The sequence below is a fragment of the Chiroxiphia lanceolata genome, chromosome Z (genome assembly GCF_009829145.1).
Source record: "Chiroxiphia lanceolata isolate bChiLan1 chromosome Z, bChiLan1.pri, whole genome shotgun sequence".
In the NCBI taxonomy this organism is placed as follows: Eukaryota; Metazoa; Chordata; class Aves; order Passeriformes; family Pipridae; genus Chiroxiphia; species Chiroxiphia lanceolata.
In genome coordinates this window covers 21,819,228-21,845,180 of record NC_045671.1, presented here as the reverse complement: position 1 = coordinate 21,845,180, position 25,953 = coordinate 21,819,228, and the positions used below count along the sequence as shown (strand labels likewise).

General features: G+C 39.8%; 1 protein-coding gene across 1 annotated transcript in view; it reads left to right on the top strand.

The window, feature by feature from the left end:
- The first annotated feature begins 1,374 nt into the window (after positions 1-1,374).
- SV2C (synaptic vesicle glycoprotein 2C) overlaps positions 1,375-25,953 on the top strand; it is a 114,897-nt gene continuing 90,318 nt past the window's right edge. The window contains exon 1 of the mRNA XM_032676036.1: positions 1,375-1,619. The gene's annotated coding sequence lies outside the window, so the exon portion shown is untranslated. The remainder of the gene's footprint in view (positions 1,620-25,953) is intronic.

The following is a 25,953-nucleotide window of genomic DNA, read 5'->3' as shown; positions in this document are numbered from 1 at the left end:
ACAGGGAGGTGCTGTTTTGTAACACCAGGTGCAATTTTCTAATGCTAGGATTACTGAAAGGGACAGAAAAGTAATAGGTATTTTTCTTCTGCTTCTCTACTTGTGTTTCACACTTGACAGCACTCCATGCATAGTTCATTCAATTTTCCCCTGGGTAGCCAATCAATAAGCCGATTTCCTTTGATGTTTGAGTCTTCTGCTCAACAACAGAGGAAAAGAAAAATATTTCAATACATAGGAAAACATGCATATAAGCTCACAAATATTGACAGGAAGACTCAAAGGCAGATGGGGTATCAAAAATTACAACTCTGTAGAAGACACACACTAGGTATGTGCAGGGACAATGATGGTAACTGCCCATTATCCTACCTTTCTACTATAGGTATTAATCACGGTTTAACATATTTTGGAAAGATGAATCCAAGTCCCATGTTTGTTAATAGAACTGGTTGAATATTTGCTGGTTTTCAAAAGTAGTTTAATATGGAATCCTATCTGCTCTCTTCACTTTCTCTCATGTCTTCATTTCTGCAATACCACTGTGTTTGTCACATTACACACTTTGCCAGTGAAATTGCAGGTAAATGTACATAAATAAAAATGAGTGTTAAATCCATATTCTTTGCTCTGCAGTGGATATTAACACCTAGTGTGACAAAGTTATGATATAGTTTTCAGTCTTTGATACCACTGCATTAAAAATATGTTGATCATGGTAATAAACATAACAGTATCCTGCTCTCTAAAAGAAGACTTCTACTCTATCCATTTGTGCCAATATGAAAAATCGCGTATACACATGTATTTTTCCAATGTTTTCTTAAAAAGCCATGTATGATATGGACCCACCATCACTCTGGGCAATCAGTTCTAATGCCTTCCTCTCCTCCTGGTCAGGAATTTTTTCACTCAGGAGGGAGAATATTGCTCCTGGGACTTCCTACACCACTTATTTTCACCCTGATCTTCAGTCTCAGTCTTTGCATGTGGAGCGCAGACAGCTGTACACTGTTGCCGCAAAGTGTTCACAGCCCGCTCCCTGGGACAAGAGTAAGGAGGAGGGATGCAGTGATCTCCGGGTGTTCATCGGGCCTGTTGCAACCTGTTCTGAAACAAGCAATTTCATATTCTCTCCCTTGTCCTCACCTCTCATAAAACACTATCTTCTGAAATAAAGTGCATGCGTGAGCGTCACTATTCTTATTTTTCCCTTCTAGTGGGAAAAAGGGCCCTGTCGTACGGAGGCTTCCTAGCCTTGCCTGCGGCGGGGGGGGGGGTGGTTCCGTGCCTCCCCTCCTCCGGCTCCGGCCGCTGCGTGCGGCGGGGATCGCCCTCCCCGCACCCCACGCCTCCGGTTATTGATGGTGGCGGCCGCCGCCCGCCCCGCGCCTCCTGCCGCGCCCGCCCGCTCCCCCTCTCTCCCCGGCACTGCCGCAGAGGCTCCACCGCAACGCGAAGCCCACACAGCCGCTCCGGTCCGCCCCTTCTCTGGTCTGTCACGCTCGGCGGCTCCTCCGGGAGGCTCCTCGCTCCCTCCCGCAGCCTCACGCCGCGAGAAGGAGGCAGCGGCAGCGGCAGCGGAGGGAAGTGCCGCGGCTCTCCGCTGCCTGCCCCCGGTAAGTGATGCTCCGGGCAGTCGGGCTGCCGCGGCTGCTTCCCCGCAACTTTTCCTTTTTCTTTTTTCTTTTCCTTCTTTTTTGCATGCTTGACTTCAACTTTTCCACGGAACTTAACAAGGGGCTTGCTCACCGGGGGGCGCGGGGGCAAAGCTCTCTTCGGGGCAGGTCGAGCGCTGGACGGGAGCGCGGGGTTCCCCTTTATCTTCGCGGTGAGCGTGAGCAGTTTGTGCTCGGCTGCTGCTCACTCCAGCTCCATCCAGAGCTCGCTCGCTCTTTGCACAGAGAGAGCAGGTTGCACAGATCCGAGGAGGTGTGAGCGTCTAATCTCTGCTTTAGAGGCTGACTGGCATATTAAAGCTGGCAGAACTTTTGCACTCTAGGGGAGCAAAAACAAGGGGTGTCGAGGTTCGCAGACTCCAGATGCTTGAAGAAAACAAGTTTGCAGATGTCCTAGCAGTAAGGATGGCGAGGAAAATTAAAGGTACACAAAGGTTGTCAATTCCAGCTCCTCAAGGAACCAACACTTTCTAAGATCTGTTAAGAAGAGAACAGGCAGGGTTTCATACCTTGCAACAGAAAAGGAAGGGGAAAAAAAAGGAATGAACGAACGAATGAAAGAAGACAAATTTTAGGTTTTTTGAAAACACCATTGCTTTTGTCACTGTGGGTTTCCTTCAAGGATTGTAGCTCACATTGACTGCGTTGGGAGAATAGTTTAGCATTCGTGACTCGTGAGGGGGGGAGCGGGGGACTCCCTCCCCTGCAGCTTCAGGAGAGGACTTTTCCAAAACACACCAAGTTCCTGCTTTGCAGGGTGCTTTGGGAGTTTAGGTCCCGAGACGCCTCCTATAGTATATGGGGAGGGGAGTGTGGAGAAGTCACAGTCAGGAAAAGTATAATCCAAGTCCCAGGGTTAGGAAGAGCCATGGGATGGTGAGTTCTTTTAAGGCAACCCCCGCCTCATTTAAACGGTGTTGCAGGGTAGAGGAGGCATAGGAGCTGGTCTGGCACTGCTGAGGGGAGGCAGGACACCGCAGGGACTGGAGGGCTGGGTAACATGGAGGTAATTGAACATGGAGGTCACTGATTAGTCTTGGGACCCTAATCGTGCAAAGCAGTGTGGATGCAGTGTGAGTAGGGGGCGAGGGTGGGAGCTGAGTCATGCTCGCTGGGGCGGCCATGGCACATCTGTACAGAAAGGAGGGGGCTGAGGAAAGAAGGAAGAAATAAGGAAGAAGCACATAAAGACAGGTGGAGAGAAGGAAGAACGTCTCATGGAAAGATGCTGAGATCACCCAAAGGCTCCCCTGTGATTGACGATATCCTTCTCTCCTTTCTGTAAAGGATTAGGACGCTGATGAGTGTATCTCTGATGTGTGGGGGGGGCTGGATTGCAGAGGTTAGTACAACACAAGAGAAACCTATTCAGATAACACACTTGGTACTGCTGGTACTTCGGCTGCATTGCACTGCAGTGCAGGGAGCTAAGAGCAACTTCTGCCTTAGGAGAGAGAGGGAGCTGCTGAATTGAACTGTAAAGGTGGCACAACAATGCCAAAAATTACTGCTTCACAAGGGAATTGCAGATAGAACTGGAAGTAGAGCTGTAACGAGAAATTGGAAGGACCTTCCTGATGAATTTACAATTAACCAGGAGGGGTTTTAGAAAAAAAAGAAAACAACACTCAGACCAAATAAAGGTCTCTGATTAGATTCACTGTAGATAGTATACTTCTGTTGGAAGTTGTTTTCCTCCAAGTGCTCCATGTGAAAGAGTCCCATTTTAACTGTGCCATATATCCTCCCAAATAGAAGTTTTACAGTGGTCGTTCTTTTCATGGACTGAAGTGAGAACAAAACCTACCATTTCGCTGTTTTGTTCAATATTCACAGTTTTCCCTGTAACTGATCTTTTATTCAGTATTTTTGTAGAGAACAAGGCACCGTGGTAAACCAGAGACCCCATTCTTTCCCTCTCACCTAGAATTTTCTGCAATTTCCCTGAATTTTCCTTAGTGTTTTGGTGGGTTTTTTTTCATCTGTTTCCAGAGGCTAGAAGAATTGCTTTTCTGTATTACAAAAAATGCAGAATCCACCAAGAAATAGCCATAGTAAATTCCAAGTGCAATTTTATTTAAATTTGGAGGAAGGCTTTACATAGGCCAAATATTGAGAAAAAACCAGTCTGTCAATTAAGACTATTGACACACATCAAGCCTTCAAACATCTTGAAATGCTACTTGAAGAAAAAGAAGAAACAATCAAGTAATGCCTTCATTTCTGAAGCTGTATTCGTACTGTTTATTCAATAAAGATGACTCTGAATATCAGTGGCACAGACTAGACAGAGACTTTCTCTGATGGCAACTTGATGTTAAATTACATGTTATTGCTTTCTGGAAAAATAGATTTGAATTTGGCCAAATGAGATAAAATCAACTGTTTTCAGATTTTATACTTGAGAAATCTAATTTATTTTCAATAATAATAAAGAAAAGGTGTTAGTCAGTTCTGAGCAACATACAAGAAGGATGTTTGCAACAAAGGAAAATCACATGAAGAATTGTTATGTTTGCAAAATATGATGTTACCTCAGGTGATAAAATGAAACCTATAATTCAGTTTATGTCTGCATGAGCGCATAAGATTGTGTGAGTTGCTTACAGTAATGGCAGATTTCAAATTAGTTTTTTTTAATTGTGTGTTCCAAAGCACAGAGGATAAGTATTTGTCCACACTGGTTCTGATCATTCTGTAAAAATCAGTGTGAATTGAATTGTAGGTTTCAATGGGAACTGGAGTGAGCACAGCTATATAACAATTAAGGGACTTTGGTTAGGGGTTTTTTTGCTGTTTTTATTGTTTTGTTTTGTTGTTGCTTTTTTTTATTTATAAAAGTACATTAATAAAGATATTTTGCATTCTCAGTCATATAAAAGTTGTTTTAACATCACAGGGAGATCACTTGGGCTGTATATTGCTCTGAATCCTTGAAACTATATGCGTCACAGGATGCATATCAATGAATGTTTAAACAAAAGCTCATCAATTAGATTAGATGTGTTTGCAAACCTGTGATAGGGAACCCACAGCTGCTACCACCACTTTTGTATTATGTAGTGCATAATATTTTCCTATCAAAACAGAATGGCGTCCCTTATAAAATGATTTAAAGGACTAGATTTACAACTTGTCTTCTTTAAAGTATTTATAAGCAGTATAAGGGAAAAAATTAATTGGAATTGTGCTCAAAGTATTGACACTGGGAAGAAAAGGTAGTTAAATTTCTCTTTTAAATTAGCAGACTGTTTCAGTTTTAAATTAAATATTATATATTCTCTAGTATCTATGTTACAAAACGTGGTGGGCCTTTTTTTCCTTATAACAATGGCTCAAAACCTAAAAAGCTTTTATTCATCTTTGATTTTGTGTATTGCATGTGCTTCTAGAGACAGTTTAAACATGCAGAGTACCTATTCTTGTGTAAATATATATGATGCAGGTCAGTGATATGTTAGTCATGTTTTTTTTCAAATTACCGTTGTTATGTCAAAAAAGATAAATAAGTTGGATTAAATATAATCAAATGCAGATTTTTTTATCATTACTATGATTGAAGCTGTTGTCCTCTTGTTAAAAAAGAAAGGGCGTAATGCAACACTGAGCACATCCTTTCCTTCTCTGTGGTTCCAACTCTCAGTCATTTTCGCACCCAGAGAGGCTAATAGAAGTTTAAATGTTGCATACACAATGAATGAAATTGCTTAAAGCTAAAGTGTAATACACTGTAATACAATTAAGATATTATTAACATCTTTTCATTTTTGAGACTAAATTCTTACCTCTGTTTATCTGTATTTCTGCTGACCGACTGCTGACAATAAAGACTTGCCATGCGTCAACAAAGTGATTAGGTGGGCATTTCATCCACATATTTCTAATTGAACTAAAGATGAACCATATTAAAAATAGAAACGACATCTACCACATAATATAGCTGGTTCAGTGCACAAGGCATATAGCTTTATATTGATCTGGGACTCATGAAAAATACGGTGTTGTTGTAGCTTCATGTTTCCTTGCCAGCTGAAATGTTTGTTTTTTGTTTTTTGGTTGGTTTTTTTTGTTTGTTTTGGGGTTTTTTTGTTTGGTTGGTTGGTTGGTTGGTTGGTGGTTGTTGTTGTTTGGGTTTTTTTAAGATAAAGCAGCATCCCTGTATCTGTCTCTCTCTGCAGGTTATCTTTGTGGTCATGGCTGTGTGAGTCTAGTTATGTACTTTGTTCTAGAATGGTAGTCTGTGTCTCACAAACGTGTCTTGAATTTTGACTGAAAATCCGTGTTACAATTAATACAGTTGGTAGCAGCATTAAAGCATCCTGCAGGATTCTTTCCCCCTTTAATGATCATTTGAGAGTTTGTGTAGGAAAGAGCTTCATGAAATACATCATGAATACTAATTATTTAATCACTATTTTACCATTTAACCATGGTAACCATAGACTGGAGAGATGACTTTGCTTATAGCAGCTTATAGGGCCTCTGGGTCTTTAAATGGCACCATATTCATTCCCTGTAGAGCTGGAGGATAAACTTCCCTTTCTGAAAGTGTAGCAGTGCTTACCCCAAGAAAGTGGTTTCAGAAACTGGATCCACCACCCCCACCTTCCTTGACGATGTGTAGGTCTTGCTTTTGTCTGGGAATCCCAGCCATTGCTGCAGCCTTAAAAATGAAGTGGTACTGTACTGTTCCTAAGGCTGAGAAATGAGAAGAACTGTCCATGAGCCAGCAGTGTGCTCTTGTGGCCGAGAATGTCAGTGTTATCCTGGAGTGCCTTATGAAGAGCATTGCCAGCAGATTGTGAGAGGTGATCCTTCCCCCCTATTCAGCCCCAGCGAGGCCACATCTGGAGTATTGTGTCCAGTTCTAGTTTTAAGAGAGACATGGAGCCCCTGGATTGGGTCCAGCAGAGGGCTACAAAGATGATTAGGGGACAGGAGCACCTCTCTTATGAGGAAAGGCTGAGAGAGTTGGGCCTGTTCAGCCTGGAGAATAGATAGCTGAACATCAGTGTCTATTAGTACCTGAAGGGGCAGTGCCACGAGGATGGATCCAGGCTCTTCTTGGTGGTGCTGAACCGTAGGAAAAGAGGCAATGGGCAGAAACTGCTGCACAAGAAGATCCACCTGAATATGAGGAAGAACTTCTTTATTATGTGTGTGACCGTGCACTGGAACAGATTTCCCAGAGAGGTTGTGGAGTCTCCCTCACTGGAGATATTCAAGAACTGTCTGGACACAATCCTGTGCCACGTCCTCTAGGATGAATCTGCTTGAGCTGGGAGGTTGGACCAGATGACCCACTGTGGTCCCTTCCAACTTGACTCATTCTGTGATTCTGTGATTCCAGTTGGAATTCACTGCTCTCTATCATGTAGCTTTGTGTTGTTTCTTTTTTATCTCTGTGGATTCTTTACATTCTGCCTTTTGGACAGCTGATGGTATAAAAATGCTGTCTATAATAATGAGGTAAAGTATTTATTTATTTCCATTAAAAAGAAATGAACTTGAAAATTCCATCACAAAATATATCCAAGTACCAAACAATAAAGATAAGATCATCAATGTATTTTTCTATTTCCTGATCATGCTGAAAGCTCTCTGCTATGGACTTAAGATATCTTCCTTGTACAGATATGAAGGCCTAGATACTAATTGGCATTTCCCATTTTAACTCTCAAGCAAACAGAGTAAATTACTTGGTACAGAGTATGAAAGGTCCTATAGTTGTGGCTTGTTAGTGCTTCTTGAGGGAATTTATGGAACTGTGAATGTTCTTCATAACTCATATGAGGCCGATCCTGAAAGAAAAGGTAAGACCAAGGATTGCCTATGAGTTTAGAAAATGTATATTCTTGATGTTACAGTGCAAATTTATCAGTTTTTACTGAGTTATTTTTGACCTGATTTTGACCAACAAGTCAAAAGAAGATAATTCTAAACGCATTAAATGAAGGTACCAAATATTTCATGTATCTTGCTCTCCTACTTTTCATATCAGCACATAGCTGTGCAATTTATGTTGGTTTTTCTTTGGAGTAGTATTCTTAGTGTCTAGACATCACTTCTTGTGAGCAGAATCACTGATTCACTTCCTGTGTAGCTGGTGCACAGTCTGCCACTGACACTGGATTCACTTACCCTTTGAACATCCTTTCTCAGCATGTACTCAGCGCCTCAGCTTCAAACAACTCAACTTTGTTTCCTGTCAGCTTTGTTAAATAAATCAAATTCTGGAAACAGCGAGAGCATTAGATAAAAATGCACTTAGTGATGTAAGACACATAACTAAAAACCTCCTTACTGTGCCTGGAAATTTTGCAAGGGTGATCTGTTGGGGGGAGGGGGTAGGAAAAAAAAAGAAAAAAAGGAATACTAGGGCTCGTGGGAGTCTCCGCTATGCAGATGTAATCTGTTCTTTTCCTTGGTATGCCGTCTCATCACTGGCTGCAGTATACTGCAGACATAATGAAGATGTTTAAAATAGCTACTTTCTGTTGCAGTCTAGTACACCAGTATGATGCTCTAAATGAACTACAGACATGCTTGAGATTATCCTACAGTGTGGATCATGATGCTTATAGATTGTCCTCCATTCATCTTCCTTGAGGTTGTATACCTCCCTCATAAAACCTTATAAAGGTTAGAAAAGTATAACTTCACCTTTAAAGATAAAAAAATGTATTTTCTGTATGTACCTTTTAATGCTTTTGTAGACTCTACATTTGCCTATTGAAAAGGCAGTCTCTATGGGTGACAGCAAGCATACACTTACAAGTTCGTTCTTTGCTGTTCTAAACTAACAAAGGGATTCCTAAGTTTAACATATTTCATAGGGCTTTCTAAGTTGGGTAGGCTGAGATTGTTGTAGCAATTGGGAAAACTGGAAAAACATTTCTGTTAGTCTTTGATAATTTCTTTAGTCCATTTGCCTGGAATACTAATTCCTTTCCGATGCTCTTCTTGCCTTCAAATGAAATCCTGAAAAGAAAAAAAGGAACAACTTGGACATGGAGATGTGAGGATGCTTTTCCTAAAAATCATTAAAAAGTGGTATAAATCTATATGGTTAGACACCATATAGAAACATCTAGCAGTTGCCTACTTAAATGAATTAAATTTTGCTTAATTTTTGTTTCTTCAGATGAAATTCCATATTCAGTTCACATCTGAACTTGGGAGAGTCTCAGTCCTTATTAATTGCAAAGGTCTTAAAAGTTTTGCTTAGTACATGGTATTAAGGATCTGAGCCATCTTCTACTCCATAAATGGACTCCTTAAACTTTGAATATCTAAATAGATACATTTAGGCCCATGTTTATAATCATTCTCACTGGAAGACATATTCCAGTTGAATGCAGTAGACATCTGTATTCAAAAAATAATTAAAATACCAATCCTTGTACACTTTGAACAACCAATCACAAACTCCCAGACATTAAAAGATAATGGCATCATGATAGTTCTGTGTGTTTGCTTATAAAAATCAGAAGGCAGGAAAGGAAAAAACCTCTAAACAATTGGTCAAACATATCTTAAGAAATAGATGTTTAGAAAATGAGTGTTAATTAGCTAAAACGAGTTATTTTTAAGTTCTATACTGAACAGAGCAAAACTTGCTCCTACCTTAAGAACTTTAGCAGCTAAAATCCAAATTAATAAAACATAAACATCTCATATGGTATTTACTGGAATTATGTCTTGGCTATCCACTGTCTGTCCCTGACAATATCTGTCCATGAAGAGCTGTCCAAGATGGGACACTGCTCATTAGTAGTCTGGAAACAACCTTAATGCCTTAGTCCTGGACATCTTACCTCCTCAAGACAGTTTTGGGTGAAATGCTGCTTGTTTTGGACTAACTTCATTTGTAGGAATAAGGAGACACTGGAAATTCTATTTCAGTCACATTTGTTCAATGGTTAAAACAATGAGTACACTGCTGCCATTCTACTTAATCATTTAGCAGACAGGAAAACTGTTTCTTCCTAGGAAAGAAGTTATTTCTCAGAACAGGTTATCACTGGAGAAATTGCTCGCTAATTTCTGTATTACAGTAATGAATGAGTATGGAGATTCCCTGCTCCCTAGTCCAAAGGAAGAAAATACATTTTGCAGTATCTGGAAAACTATTGCAAACCAACTTCTTTCAATTATGTTGACTGCTCTCTAAAGCAGATTTTGTTCATAGAAATCACCAAAGAGTCATTTTATTGTGTATATTTCCTGAAATATTAGCAACTCAAGGGTATGACCTGAAATGTGCATAACATTCCGCTTGGTTTTTTAAGGGATGAGTGTTGTTGTGGCAGGGATAGGAATAAAATGTTTCCTAAATAGGTTTCTCTAGGCTTCTCTGTGTTTGCTCCAGGTACAGTTTTCCAGAATAGAACAACTACAGTTACCAACCTGTGAAGAAAGACACTACCAGATCGACAGTCTAGCAAGCGGTTGGGGCATACAATGCTTAAGGAGGGGCTGTGTGTTTGGTCAGCTGGGAAGAGAAGGCCAAAGGAAGATAGGTGAATCTTCCATCATCTAATGAGTGATTAGTACGAAGATGGAGTCAGGAAACAGAATGGAAATTTGAATAAGACAGAAGGAAGAAATTCTTCACTATGTGGGTATTGAAGTACTGGAGTTGATGCACAGGAATGCTGTGGACATCTCTGTCTTTGGATATGTGCAAAATTTTCCAGGACTTGGTTCTGAGCAACCTGATCCAATTTTCAGGCTAACCTGGCTTTCAGCAGAACTAGAGCAGATCTCCAGAAATTCCTTCACACTTTCATTTTTCTTTAACTCTACTGTTATAAGAGACTACTGGTATAAAAACCATATATTACTAGAAGTTAATAAATCCTCTAACTTAGTATCCCTCCTCTGTGAGCCCTTTTACTCACATCAGAATAGTATCTGCCTAAGATCAGGGCTTCTTTTTACAGTTGTATACAAATTCAGAAGATGCACAACTGGGAGTGAAGAATTTACAATTTGAGAGGAAATTTGATTACTAACAGCAAAATACCCCATCCTGTTAATCTGTATTCTGTAAATTTTCTCTTATTTGGCTAGAAATTCTTGTACTGGAACAGACTGAGATGCAAAATCTAGATGATAATCAAAAAATGAGTTTATCTGATAAATGACGTTATTTGTTCTACTGTTAAAAGACCAAATTGTAGAACTGCAGAATAATATAATTATCTCTTTATTTATGGAGATGTTGTATCTTACAGTGGCCATGATTTAACTGTCCGGATACTTTATTCTTCCTAGGGAACTGTACTTTGGAATACATGGGGAGAATCTGAATAGAAATTACCAGACTTCATAGTAAAATGTAGTTATTCTAAGATGAAAACAATATATTGAATAAGTCTTCGCACATGAAATCAGAAATCACGAAGACTGTAGTTTGGGGGTTTTTTACCAGCCTAAGTTGCTTTGTGCTAGTGGTTGCTCATGAGATAGAAAGTTTACTTGCAGTATCCAAGTTCACATCTGACGGCCATAGTTAATTCTTTCCTTCTCTGGAAAATGCATAAGGGTTTTTGCATCCTGGGCTAAATGGTTTTCCCTGATTGTAGTGGCACAAGAAGTTTGGCATATTTTCTTTCAAATTTTCTTATATGGTTAATTTTAGAAATAATGCAGTCAGATGCACTAGTTAATTTTCACCAACATTCACTTTTACTAGCTCTATGGCCAGTGTTGTACAGAAGTAGATTGTGAGAATTAAAAACAAGAAATGTCATTTCCAAAGAAACATGTAGTGGAGATGTTCCCTGTATATGTACACATATACGTTTACATACACAAACTCATATATATACATAATATATGTAATCTTGTTTATTGCTATAGGGTTGTTTACATGGATTTTTTACTCAAGGGAATAGGTTCTTGCAGAAAAAGGTCTCTTGGCTGATAAAGTGGAAGTCTTGTGGCAAGTAAGTGTTGACAAAGTCTCTGCCAGAAGATTGGTAGGAAATAGAGCTAAATTATTGATTAAAAATTTTCAGTCAAATGTTGATGATTCTTTATTAAATATAATGTGATTTAGGTCAATTTTATTTGTGGTTATAAGGTAAAGAAGTATTTTTCCCTAGATGTGAGAAGCTCTTTTATATTGTACCTTTTATGTGTGAAATAAATGGAAGCCTTTATGTATGTCTGTATTTCAATATGTAGGAATAGGAATGAGCTACAGGTTGCAGTACACCGCCCTCCTCCACTCCTGTGATTGGGAAAATAAATTTCTGTGAGAAGTATCATAATGTCTGCACAGAATATTCTTTCACTGGCTGAATTTTATGCTAGCAATTTTCTTTAAATTATTGCTTTTTTTAGAACATTAAATAAACTTGAATTCATCTTTATTTAATATTCTGAAATACTGGAAGTGGTAATTCTGTGATGTCTTTTGTCTTTGATTATTTTAGAAAGGTATGTTTTTAATTAGGAAGATATTTTTAATCAACAAAAGTTTTTGAGAAAGTGGATGGCATAACTGGAATAGAATTGTTACAAAAGGAACCGTTGCTGTACACCATAAAGGATCCATAAACATGTAGAGGTTTTTAAAAAGATCTAGGAAAATGTTAAAAATACTATTAAGAAAAAAACCTGTTACCTGCAGATCTAACAGTGCTACAACAGCATAGAACAGAAGGGTTATGTACTGAGTATGTGAACTGTACCACTGAAAGCTGTGGAGAGGTCAGGAGAGCAAAAGCACACGCAGTGGACAGAAAAGATATACAGATTCAAATTCCTGGAGATTTTTTTAAATTAAAACCTGAATTTCCTTAATGAGAAGGTCTCTTGCTTTAGAGGTGCAAGCACTGAATGTTGCATCAACTGTACAATTTGCAAAACTCTTTTCAATGAAACCAATGCCCACACATTCAAGGAACTAAGCACTTAATCAATATGATGTATATCCTGAAGCCACCACAGTGTGATACTTTTAAAACGCTAATTGTGAGCTACAATCAAGAACTAATTGGCTGATGAAGCAAGAATTTCTTTTCTAAAATTGCTTTGCTTATTAAATTTAAAAATTTATGACATCTGGGGTTTTTTCTTTTTTTTCCCCTAGAAAAAGAAAATTATTTGTAGAGCATGTGTGCTATGGTATACTGGGCCTTAATTTGGACTTAATTTGCTGTTTATTTGGCCAGCTTTGTACCTATACCTCCACACACGCATGAGTGGGTTGCTTCTTCTTATACTGTCTTCAGGTTCCCCAGCCATGGAGTAGTCAAGAGACCTTTTTGGAGTATAACACTAAGTTCCTTCATTAGTCAGCTGGCACTGGTGGCATACAGATAATTTTCTGTCTTTGAACCAAAAATATAATCTGATTTGAGTCATCCAGGGCCTCCACTGTGGGTGAGTAAGGGAGGGGTCTTAATGTTTCTTTCAAATAAAAAAAAGGGATAATAATAGACCAAGTCTGAAGAGGAAAAAAATGGAAAATCTTATAAATGCCTATTAGTAATGCAAAACATTTAAATAGTGCATGCCCAAGCATGAAGGTAAATGAGAACCCACTGGAGGAGCCATCCAAGTGTAAATGGTGGTTCTTCAACATGGTCTGTGAGTGTGTGTATTTGAGGTGCTGATAAGGGTATGATTCATGTTGTCTGTGGCATTCAAGGGACGTTATTGATGTGGCATTGCTTCCCTGATTCGCTAACAGTAGCAATATCTTCAGTTAAACAAAAAGCACGTGTACATGTACCACTACAGTGGCTTTTGTACTTTATTACCTGTTGAAGAACCATGATTGGTTTTGTTTGAGGGCAGTATCAGTAAAGAGCCAGGGTGCAAAAGAAAGATAATGATTAATCTGTTGAAGACAGAAATTCAAGGGAAACTACTTCAGAACACAGCCAGGCTGAGTTGCTACCTTATTGACTTTTGCACTGTCAGAGAGTAAGAACACTGTTGCTATAAGTCTAGCAAAGCTAAAACTAAGTCAGTGACAAACTTAAGCAATTCTTACCTCTTGGAGAACGTATGTTTTTTAGGGATTGAACCAGTGTGAGTTTTGGCTTCAGGAAATTGCCCGATACTTTTTTATTTTGTAATATGTACTCTTGACATATTTTTGGCCTTTCCAACTACCAGATTTAAATACTGACAATATTCCACCTTTTAAAATGTGGAAATAACTTGAAAAATTAAATAAGCTGGCTGTGTACACTCTCTTTTAATGGATTAATTTATTAAATTATACTGAACTGTGAGGGTTAGAAGAAAACCATTAATATGACTGTCCGTATTGCTGTAACGAACAAGTAACACTTTTAGCCAATAAGAAGGAGAGATTTTTTCATTATTAAGCAGCTATTACTGATTTTGGCTCTTTTTTCCCCCCATGTTTTTATTCCAGTTCCTTTTAATGAAAACCCTTCTAATGTGAACCAAGAAGGCAGAGGAATTCATGCATTCATTCTTAGCAGCTGGCAGAGGTACTTGTTATCCACCCTTCAGAACTATGAGGTTAAGTTTTTCTCAAAGACTCAACCAAATTTTTGACACCACCCCCTCCAGAAAATGCCTAATAGCTCTTACTCTGCTCTTTATATATGACAGAATAGATCCTGCTACGATAGTATTTCTAATATGCTATTTGAATAGCAGCACAGGAAATCAAATCCATGGCCCCCAGTACAGCAGTGTCACAGAGATCCTGCTGTTTCAGCCTTTGTCCTTTTAGGGGTTTCTTTCAATGACATTTTTCTCATTGAGTATTCATTCATTATTTAAAAAATGCTGAACTGCTATAAATTCATAATCCCAGTCAATGTTAGAAGTTGTACAGAATTTTGACTTGTTTCTTATGTATTTTTAGCATGCACTCCTAGCAAACTGAAGATAATAATTCTATAAAAGGTGGTACCTGTTCACTCCAAATCTCAATGGCTTCAGTGCAAGCATTTTAATTAATTCTAATCTAGTCCTAAGCATTCATCCTTTAATGCTCCTTGCAAAAAGCTTTTCAGACTTGAGGGTAGCATTGCTGCTCCATGTGGCAGAACATAAAAACGAGATCACAGATGGGTAACAGAGGCAGTTCAGTAGCTGAAATGCAGTGTGTGTTCTCCTTGCCAGAAAGGAGAAATAAGCCAATGGCTATTTGTAGACTACACTCACTACGTATGTCAAAAGTGAGGTTTCTACTAGACACTGTGGTAACAGCTACAGTCAGTGATTGCTAATGAAAAATACTTCCACATTTTCCAGTGCGTATCTTTGGCTATTTCTGGTGCTCTTCCAGATCATAGTTTTGGTCCCAACTGGTTTCCTATTTTTGGTTATACTATTCTGTATGCATTAAACAATTTTCAAACTTCTGATGTTTAGAGATGCCTTCAGATTTTTCAGTGAAGGGAAGAACCTATGTGTTGAGAATTTCAGCCTGCTGACAGTAGTCTCACTGTCAGCTTTTAGTGAGGTTTCATGGTCCTAAGGGTAGTCTGCAAAGCAGGTACATACCCTCCTTGTCTGTGAGAACCCTGAGTGACCAAACAGACCTTGTTTGCCCCGATGAGTCTCACCAGGACCCCTACCACAAGCACCCTCTGCCTGCTGGTTCGGGACCTCTAGTTAAGCTCAGGCTTCAGCCTTTGTGAGAGCTTCCAGGGAGTAACAACCATGAGACTGCTCCTGGAGGGAAGAGAAGACAGAATCTGAGAGAGACCACAGTGCAGCCAGGGCAGTGCCTTCACTGATAAAGCAAGGCATGGTCCTCAGACAGAGTGTACAGAGATAGCGAGAGCAACAATTTGTCATCAACACTCTGATGCTCATCAGACAAGGCGGGGCAGTGTTACTCCAAGATCAGTCAGGAAAATCCAGTCCGGGATTCAAAACCAACATGGGATAGGAGACAGAAACCCTACAGAGAAGCTCAGGCAGACTTGGGTTGGCCAGATCTGAGCTCAGAAGGGAAGCTGAGCTCATGGTAGAGGATCTGAGTGCCTGGAAGGGGTCCCAGGTGAGGTTGGGCAGGTGGTTTAGACCTACTGAGGCACTTGGAGCCCTCACAGTCAATTAAAACTCTACAAGAGAGGAAGGACAATCAATTTCAAAGCAGGGAACCTCAGCAAGATGGTAAACTTCACTGGTGGGTGTCAAGCATTTCAAGAACCAGACTAAGAATTAGGCTAAGAATAAGCTGGAATACTGACGATCTCAGTGAACCGGAGAATTGTCCATGTTCATAAAGCATACACAGAAAAAAGGCTGCCAGATGCCTTTCTGCTTTAAAATAAAACAGAAAATGTTTTGTATGACAGGATTTACTTCTGAGACGTTTCATCTCACCACACTGTTTTACTGTGCAAATTCAAACAGAAGGAAAAAACATTTTTTCATATTGGCAGGTGGGTTGCTTCCAGAATAAGTTGCAGGAAGCTTACTGGAATTGAAAAAAAAATATTTACCAGCTCTTCTATCTTCATTTTGCTGCCTTTTCTGTGCTTTCAATGGCAGAGCGCTGCGCTTATTCAGTTGTGCCATCCACTTCTACATATTCTACCCAAGGGAAGAAAGACACACTGAGGTAGTGCTCAGATTGCATAATGTACTCTGAGATACAGATGAATCCTGTTTTGTCAGAATCTAAGTTACAGAATCTGAAAAACTAGGGACTGCTGCATTTTTAGCACAGACTCTTCATAGGCCCATTATTTTCATCTCTTTTCATGATACCTTCTCACCCACATTATCAAACCTACAAAATAAAGACTTAAACAGTTTAGTGAACCAAGCAGCAATGTAAAATATAAACTGCTAAAATATTAAATTTGTGTTTTAATGGGAGCCATACACCTGCAGGCACTTAGATTAATTTACTTGAGAAGTTTTCTTACACTTGCTGAAAAACTGCATGTACTCTTTGCGAATGAAGATTTGGGAAAGGTCTTTACCCACATTTGTTACAAGCGCGCTGGTGATACAGGGCTTTGCAAATGCGGGTAAGGCCTTCGAGCCTGCGCAGTGGATTTTTTAGGTGAGACACAGTATGCGCTGAACTGAGCCCACACTTTAATCCTAAGGTTCATCTGCCGAGCGAGCTTGGACGGTGGCAGTGAGGTCCTCAGGACGTAGGTTTGTTTAGAGTGACCTTCTCTTAGATGGATGGCCTTACAGGGCTGACGAGCTCCATCTGCCCGGGAGGGCACATATGCGCTGAAGATGTGTTGTTTGAATGTATGATATGATGCAGTTTGAATGTATCTAAAGCATGAGTTTATGGGAATCTTTACAAAGTCTTTTTTTCCCAGTGTGGAATAAAATTATGTAAACAATTTGTACAATAAAAGTCAGTGCAACCTTAAAAAAGTGCGGTCAGGTTTTTATCAGCAGCTTTGTATTTGGGGAGGTTAGACCACTTGTGATTTCCTTTCTTACCTAGTTAAGGCCTGGTAGACAATGAGTCAGCCATAATTGTGAAAAAAGTAATTTCCATCTGATACTGTGACATTTTCCCCCAGGGAGATGGAAGATTTTATGAGTGTGCAGAATCACTTTTTTTAGTGCTGCAGAACTAGCACTTTATTTGAATATCAGATTCCATAATCTTTAATAGCTCAGGCATATTTGAAGCGGAGCAATACATTTCTGTGATCACAGGCCTCTAGTAAAAACACTGCACATTGCACAGTGCAGGAAACAGTCCTAGGAAAATCTTAAAGTAATAGGATGACATAGTAAGATTGCTGTACGTCATTTGGAATATCCACAGTATAGATTTTTTCAGCCAAATAATTTAGAATATACTCTGTTCTTTAAGAAGAATAGAGAAAATGTGGATGTAAAAACAAATCACTTTTCAAGAAGAAATCTAGCAATCTTGGTTGCACTCGTACAAAAATGAAAATAATGTAGGACTGCAGGCTACTTCCAAAGAAATCTGTACATTAACCTCCTCTTTCCTTCATATGAGATGCCAAGATGTTTGGAGAGAGATCATAAACTTTTAATTATTTCAGAATGAAAAATAAAGTAAAACTATATAAGGTTTTTAAGTTCAATCCCTATTTAAACTTGTAGGAATTTTTTTTTTTGCTATTTATAAATCTATTTTGAAAACACTGAAAATACGTTTTGCCTAGGTATCAATTATCTGCATATTACCAGGCTGGTTTTCTTACCGCACTCTATGGATGCTCTTTCTGTCATTTTTGATTATAGCTGAGTTCCCATATTGATGAATTTCCATGTCATAGAATCTGAAAGTCATTGTTATTTCTTATGTGCAAGTATACTTCTTATCAACTTTGTTATGGTCTTATTCTGTGTAATGATCTGTACCTGACACAACTTTTACTTCTGTAGTTATGCAGCTTTCTGTTTTTAGTTCAGATTTTTCTGAGTTGTTTTACTCTCAGATGTAGTAATTTTATGGAAGAATACAGTTCAAAGAGCAATATGTTGAAATTACAGAATACTGATTTAAAGACATATTTTGATGCCTGCCTATGTCAAGATGGGCAAGTGACCTAACTGTAGAAGCCACCTCTCTTCTACAGTCCACTGAGGTGTCCCTTATTCTCCCTCTAGTTTTCCAGTCTTGATTCTAAACCTTTTTAGTTATTCTATGAAAGATATATTTGTACACTGACATATCCATCACTTCATGCTTAATTTTCATTTATAAAAAAAAGAGCTCTTCATTTAATCTAGGAGAATGGATTTATTTTTTTAAATGTGTTAGAATGATAGAGTAATTTGGGTGGAGAAGGACCTCTGGAGGTCATCTAGTCTCAGACCTGGACTTAAGTAGCTCAGAGTCTTGTCTAGTTGTGTTTTGAATACCTCCCAGGCTGGGATCCCCAGGGCTCATCTCTGTAGCCATGCAGGTCTGGAGCATTACCGTGAAGAATTTCTTCCTTGGAACTGGTGGGAATCTCCCTTGCTGCAGCTTGCAGTTGTTTCCTCTTTTCCTTTTGTTCTTTACCTCTGGAAGAGGGCCTGTCCCCATTTATAATCCCTCATTAGATAATGGGAGATAGTGAATGGATTCTTCCCTAAGCCTTCTCTGAAGACTGGGCAAAAATGGTACCCTCTCCTTGTCCATCATGCACATCTAACAACCCGGTGATCCTCTCCATCTCCAGATTGCCACTGTCTTGTTTAGACTGTGATGGTGGTGAGGTGCATGAAGTAGCATGTTGTGGTAGTTGGTATGGCTACACAGTTAGAGGGGAAAAACTCCGTCCAGCCAATGGGCAGCATTCCTGCTAAAGTGACCCAGCTATCATGGTAGAACATGTTTGTCCTGTTATTCACCTAGACCCTCAGGTCCATGACTGCAGACTTAAAGCAATGACTTAAATCTAAACTGTGTGAATATTCATTTAGTTCAAAGAATATAATTGCAATCTTAATTGCATTTTGGTGTAACCAGATTTATGAGAGGTGGCATGAATACACCTCTTTATTAAAATAGTTGTCAGAGAATGTTTTGTTTGTTCATTCCCTTCATTGTTTTCTAGCACCTGAGGGATAACAAACAAACCAGTCTATGCCACTCTGATGGTTTGACCTTGGCTGGATGCCAGGTGCTCACCAAGCCACTGTATCACTTCTCTCCTCAGCTGGACAGGGGAGAGAATATATAATGAAAGTCCCACAGGTTGAGATAAGGACAGGGAGACATCACTCAGCAATTACTGTCATGGGCAAAACGGACTTGACTTGGGGATATTTAATTAATTTATTGCAAATAAAATCATAGTATGATGATGAGAAATAAAAATAAATAGTAAAACACCTTCCTTTCACCCCTCCCTTCTTCACAGATACAACTTCACTCACAGTTTTAGCTACCTGTTTCCCCTCATGCAGGTGGATGGGGACTGGGGGTTTTAGTCAGTTCGTCATATGTTGTCCCTGCTGCTCCTTTCTTCTCAGCAGGAGGGCTCCTCACACTCTTCCCCTGCTCTAGTGTGGGGACTCTCCCATGGGAGACAGTCCTCCGTGAACCTCTTTAACATGAGTCCTTCACAAACTGCTCCAGCATGGTTCCCCCACAGAGTCCCAATCCTGCTGTAAACCTCTTCCAGTGTTGGTTCTTCTCTCCATAGGGCCACAAGTCCTGCCAGAAGACCTGTAGATGGGTATCTGCTTCGCCATGGACCTCCACGGGCTGCAGGACAGCCTGCCTCACCATGGTCTTCACCATGGGCTGCAGGGGAATCTCTGCTCTGGTGCCAGGAGCACCTCCTTCTCCTCCTTCTGCACTGACCTTGGTGTCTGCAGACCTGTTCCACTCACATGTTCTCACTCCTCTCTCCAGCTGCAGCTGTGCAGTTTTCTTTCCCCCTGCTTCTTAAATACATTATTCCATCAGTGTTATCATCATTGCTGATGGGCTCGGCTTTAGCCAGAGGTAGGTCCACCTTGCAGTTGACTGGCATTCGTTCTTTTGTACATGGGGGAAGCTTCTGGAAGCTTCTCACAGAAGTCACCCTTGTAGCTGTCATGTTACCAAAACCTTTCCATGCAAACCCAATACACCCACCAAGCACAAGTATTTCTTTTTTGCCTGAACTTGTGATTTTTTTCTGCCCAGAGTTAGTTGTTGCTAATGATTTATTACTAAACACTAAGTATAGCTGATTCCAACAGACCACATGACGTCATGTTCATTATAAAAAGTAGGGGGAAGAAGGAGGAATGGGGAGGATGTTTGAAGTGATGACATTTGTCTTCCCCAGTAACTGTTACATGCGATGGGGCCCTGTTTGCCTGGGGATGGCTGAAGACCTGCCTGCCCATGGGAAGCAGTGAATTAATTCCTTGTTTTGCTTTGCTTTTGTGCATGGATTTTGCTTTCCCTGTTAAACTCTATCTCAACCCACAAGTTTTCTGTCTTTTACCCTACCGATTCTCTCCCTGATCCTGCCGGTAGGGGAGTGAGCAAGTGGCTGTGTGGTGCTTGGTTACTGGCTGGGGTTAAACCACACTAATGTAGTAGGGGGAACAAGCAGGAGTGTGCAGTCGCAGGGCTTTGATCTTATTGCAATTGCAGAGACATGGTGGGACAGCTCACATGACTGGCACATTGTCAGGAAGGGCTACATGCTGCTTAGGAAAGACAGACCAAGGGGGCACAGTGGTTGTCCTCTAAATGCTTGGAATGTATTGAACTCTGGGAGGAGTGGCTGATACCCCAGAGGGCTGTGCAGCCCTTCAGAAGGACCTCAGCAGATTGGAGAGAGGGGCAGAAAGGAACTGTCTGAAATTCAACACGGGCAAATGCAGAGTCCTGCAGCCAGGAAAAAATAACCCCAGGCACAAGTACAATTTGTGAGCTGAGATGAAGGAAAGCAGCTCTGCAGAGAATGACCTGGGGGTCCTGGTGGACAACAAACTGTCCATGAGCCACTATTGTACCCTTGTGGCCAGGAAGGCCAGTGGTATCCTGGGGTGCATTAGGAAGAGCATTGCCAACAGGTCGAAAGCGATGGTCCTGCCACACTGTTCAGCCTTGGTGAGGCCTCATCTGGAGTGCTGTGTCCAGTTCTGGGCTCCTCATGACAAGAGAGACACGGAGCTCCTGGAGTGAGTTCAGCAGAGGGCTGAACTGAAGGAGATTAAGGGACTGGAACATTTACAGATGGAACTGGGCCTCTTTAGCCTGGAGATGACTGAGAGGGGATCTCATAAATATATACCAGTATCTGAAGACGCAGTGCCAGGAGGATGGACCCAGGCTCCTCTCAGTGGTGCTGAGCAGTAGGACAAGAGGCAAGGTTCAGAAACCGATGCACAGAAAGTTCCACCTGAATACAAAGAACTTTTTTACTGTGCAGGTGACCATACATTGGAATGGATTTCCCAGAGAGGTTGTGGAGTCTCCCTCGCTGGAGATATTCAAGAACCACCTGAATGCAATCCTGTGCCACGTTCTCTAGGATGACCCTGCTTGAACTGGAAGGTTTGACCAGATGCCCCGCTGTGGTCCCTTCCAACCTTAACCATTACATGATTCTGTGATTTCATTACATACCTAAAATATTAATTATACATGCATATTAAAAGAGTTATACATAGCTTTAACTATATACCTTTTTTTTTTTTTTAAGCTAGAATCACTGGTGTATTTCATGTTTTCCACTCAGGCTCATTTAATTTTAATATTCACCTGGAATTATTCCACTTTTCCCCTTGCTTTTTAGGTCAAATTGATGAATGCTCAGTTTCTTCTCAGATTTCCATAACTGAAACAGTTCCTTACCAGAAAAGCTTACTAAGTCATTCTTGCTCTTAGTATTTATCTGTTTTCACAACATATTTTGATAAGGATTTTGGCTGAAGTTCAATGGGGAAATGGGCTTTCACTCCCAAAAATCACTGGATATAGTTCATCACTGTTTGCTCAAGAGAGGCAATCTTTCACTGAAGGAGAAGCAGGTCCACATGAGTGCTTGGGATTCTTAGATCTACCATCAGTCTGCTGTCAAGCTTGTGAAACAAAACAATAAAATTGAAGTAGCAGGTTCAGCAGTTGCCATACTGAAAAGGTAGGAAACCAAAACATTTAGGAAATGAGAACTATGGAATTCTAAAAAAGGATTTATTTTTTTCCAACTTTTCACATCCTGTTACAAACAATAAAAAGTAACAGATGTTAAAGAAAAAATAGTATGTGCTTTGAGTGAATAGCAAAGTGCCTGGAAGGCAGCATGGATTAAAAAAAACCAGGATCTTGAAGTACCTTTCAACATTGTGCCAAGAAATCACTACTTTCTTACCAAGGTTTATTGACTGCAACAGCTGATCCCCATGAGGAGGCCACTATAAACCAGCATCAGAGAAAGATGGAATTGGCAGAGCTGAGAAGAGTCTTGGGATTTTCATTCTGCAGGTGTGGGGATGATGTACCCCAGCAGAAAGCCAGCAGAAAGGGAATCTGATTCTTCTCAGAAAGTTTTTCCCAGTGGGGTCTGAGACTGTAACCCTGTATTTCCTCCTAAAAGGTATAGAGCACTTGCCCTTTTAATTCCAGGAAGAAAAGAAAGATGCTTAATTTCAGCTCATAATACAGCTTGCTCTATAAGATGCCCTTCAACCTTACCGAGTTCTCCAAAGCTCCAGCGCTATTCTGTGGCATCTGTCAGTCTTGTATTTGTACAGTAGCTGTTTCATAGTACCTTCACAGATTTGTGCAAAGCAGTTTCAGAAATGGCTGCTTCAATGGTTGAGGCTTGTCCTACTGCATTCGCAGACTCTATTCCTTGGAGACTTTCTACAATGCCTTGTTTTTCTAACTTTTCTTCCAGGATAGGACTCCTTGGCCATTTTTCTTAGAACTTCACTTCAGTCTAACTTCAGTTAAAAAGCATTTTTCTGTATGCCTATCTCCTGGTTTCTATCTGTCTTCTTCATTGGGAGGGGAATTATTTTTCTTCCTACTTTTCACCTTGAGCCATTCATGACAGCTGATGGGCCTTTACTTTCAGAGAAGACTCTTATCTGCTTTCTCTACAGCAGCAAACCTGACGACGGCAGATACAAGACAGAAATTGTTGGGGGGTGTGGTTTTGGTGGTGGGTTTTTTTTGTTTGCCAGTATTGTACAATGAAAACTTGCTTGTGCAACTGGTTTGTGCTGTTCCCTCATGACATACAAAATGATTGTTTTCACTGTGATTCTGACAACTGAAAAGTACAAAACATATTGGAAACACGTATCCTAAAGAAAAAAGGGAATTTTCCAGAGAAGTAGATATGAGAAGAGGGATAGCTCTTGGCTCCAGAGGGAAATACAATTTCCTTTTACTGAGGCAGCCTTAAAAGTGCAGAGATATATTTAAATATGTTTGGTTAAAAATAAAGTTTTAAAAATAATGAAATTTCAACTTTTCTAAGATTTGTGTAGTCACTGTTGGTAGTGTGGGTACCGTATGAAATCTCATTAACTTTTACTGAATAGACATAGTTTATGTCATCCAGTCTGGATGAAATTTCTCCTTGCTTGATTCTTGTCAATACTTATTGAATAAGCCGATGCATTTCAGTAACCACCAGTCAACACAAATTCTGGAAATGCTCATTTAAGGGGTCCACAGGAAGCATGGTAGAATATTCAAAGTGCAAATTAAACCCACAATATCGGAGGAACATTCCAATCAGCCTTCCTTCTCTTTAATGAGAATGAATTTTTTAGTATTTGCAAGGTAAAAACAACATGTAGAAACTTCAAGAAGTTAGATAGTGAAGAGACATATTGCAAAACTGACAAAAGCAATCAAAACTCTAGTATTTACATACAATAAGGCAAAATAAGTAACAAGCATTGGATTAAAAAAAACCAAAACCAACTCAATAGTACTTATTTTCTTTGAATGTGCTGCTCTCTGTTATTAGTTTACTCTGTGAAAGACAGCAAGAAATTTCAAAGCATGTCCTGTATTTTGTTCAATCGCCTTTTCCTAGAAAAATAAGCTTTTATTAAAAAAAAAAATGAAGGAAAGGATCACTCTACTGTAGAGTCTTTACAGTTTTGCTGCTATAATTTAATTAGTTGATATGGCTATTTCAGTTTTGTAACATTATCTAGCCTTAGTGTTAGGGGTGCATTGAGCTGAGTCTAATTCTAAGGAATTAGATGTTATAACAACCCGAGAGTAGATAACGTCTTCCCTTGCTGTCAGCTATTTTGTAGGTCAAAAGAAAACGTGAAGAAAGCTTAATAGGAGAGGGTGGACCACAGATAAATCTTCGGTCCAGACTGTGACCTTAGGTGCAACTGTGGATCAGAGGGGTTTAGAAGACTGAGTGTATCTAAATGACAATCAGCTGAATTAGACGTGTCTATGTCACTGTTAGAAGGATGGTGGTCCTCATAAAACTTACAAGCATTGTGGCACCCTTCTTCAGGATATTCTTTGAAAGATATTTAGAGCATCGAAGTAATGTAAGGTAGGACTAATATAGTGGAAGTATAAAGCAAGAATATCCCACCTCCTAACTTTGCACCTATAATTTTCTACTCTGGCTCCCTCAGAGAATTAATATTTACAATATTATTGAATTTTTATAACAGGTCATTCAGCTAAGATTTCCTGATTTTCGCTGGGCAGAATTTATAGTTTTTGTCCTACATATGCATTTGGTCTGACTTCACTGTAGTATTAGATTTTTGGTTTGTACTATTTTAAGCAGAGCCTTTGCAGATCCTGGTTTCATGCTTATATATCCAGCACTAAGTGAGGAAGGATTAGGTCTGTAATCAAAAGCACTGTGAGAAAAGAATTAGTAGAGATATTTATGGTTGGTGGTACTTTAAGGTTCTAAGAGTCAGTTAAAGTTAGTGTTTTTCGTTAACGGCTGATGTCTACGTACATTTTGCTTTCAGGCAAATACACAATTTTTTTCTGATAAAGGTTATCCTATTTCAAGTAAAAACAAGCTAAAAACAGTTCCTCCTGTTTTATTCTAATTAGATAAATCAGTTATATATTTTAAGAGGAACGGGGCAGGTAGAGCAGAAACGCAGAAAGTTATCTCTGCTGGTTTAATGAGGAAGGAAAGTAATAAATTGGGAAGAGTATGATTGTGGTATACTATGAAACCCTAGTCTCTTCTGAGCTCAGGATCTTTGATGTGTACTATAATAATGAATTCCCATGCTCATCTTTTGTACATGTTTTGTGGTTGCAGTGAGGATGCAGTGACAAGTGCTGGTACAGGACAAGTGATGAGAACGCTGTCCAAATCGGGAGAGAGTTCGGGACTGCCACTGCTGGTGGCACTGCAGCCTTGCAGTAACTTACACAGCTTTGACAACTGCAGCTGAGCTAAAGGCATTGCAGCCTGGGTGTGTGACTCTCAACGTGAGAGAAAGAAAATTTGTTTAAAATATAGAAACTTACATTTTAATCTGCTAACAGTACCTAAAATGAATCTCATTCACACCAGCTTTGGTGACAGCTCTTATGTATTTTAAAAAGAAGTTAATACCTCTACAAAAAAATACACTTTATTGAGGAATCTACTATTTATTGAGTCATACTGAAGCAAGTACTAACCTGCAAAAATAAAAGAATGCCTCTTCTGGAACAGCTTTGTGCATGAAGAGATGGGGAGGAGGTTTGCAGGTATACCAGTAAGTTCAAGAGTGGGTTGTAACTCTGTCTATATAATTCAGGTCTGCGGTCACTTGTAGGATTGCATCCTTTATGTTCTTTGAACCGTACCATGTAAACGTTGTTGGAGAAATTTAGTAATATTTGAAAACCATTTTT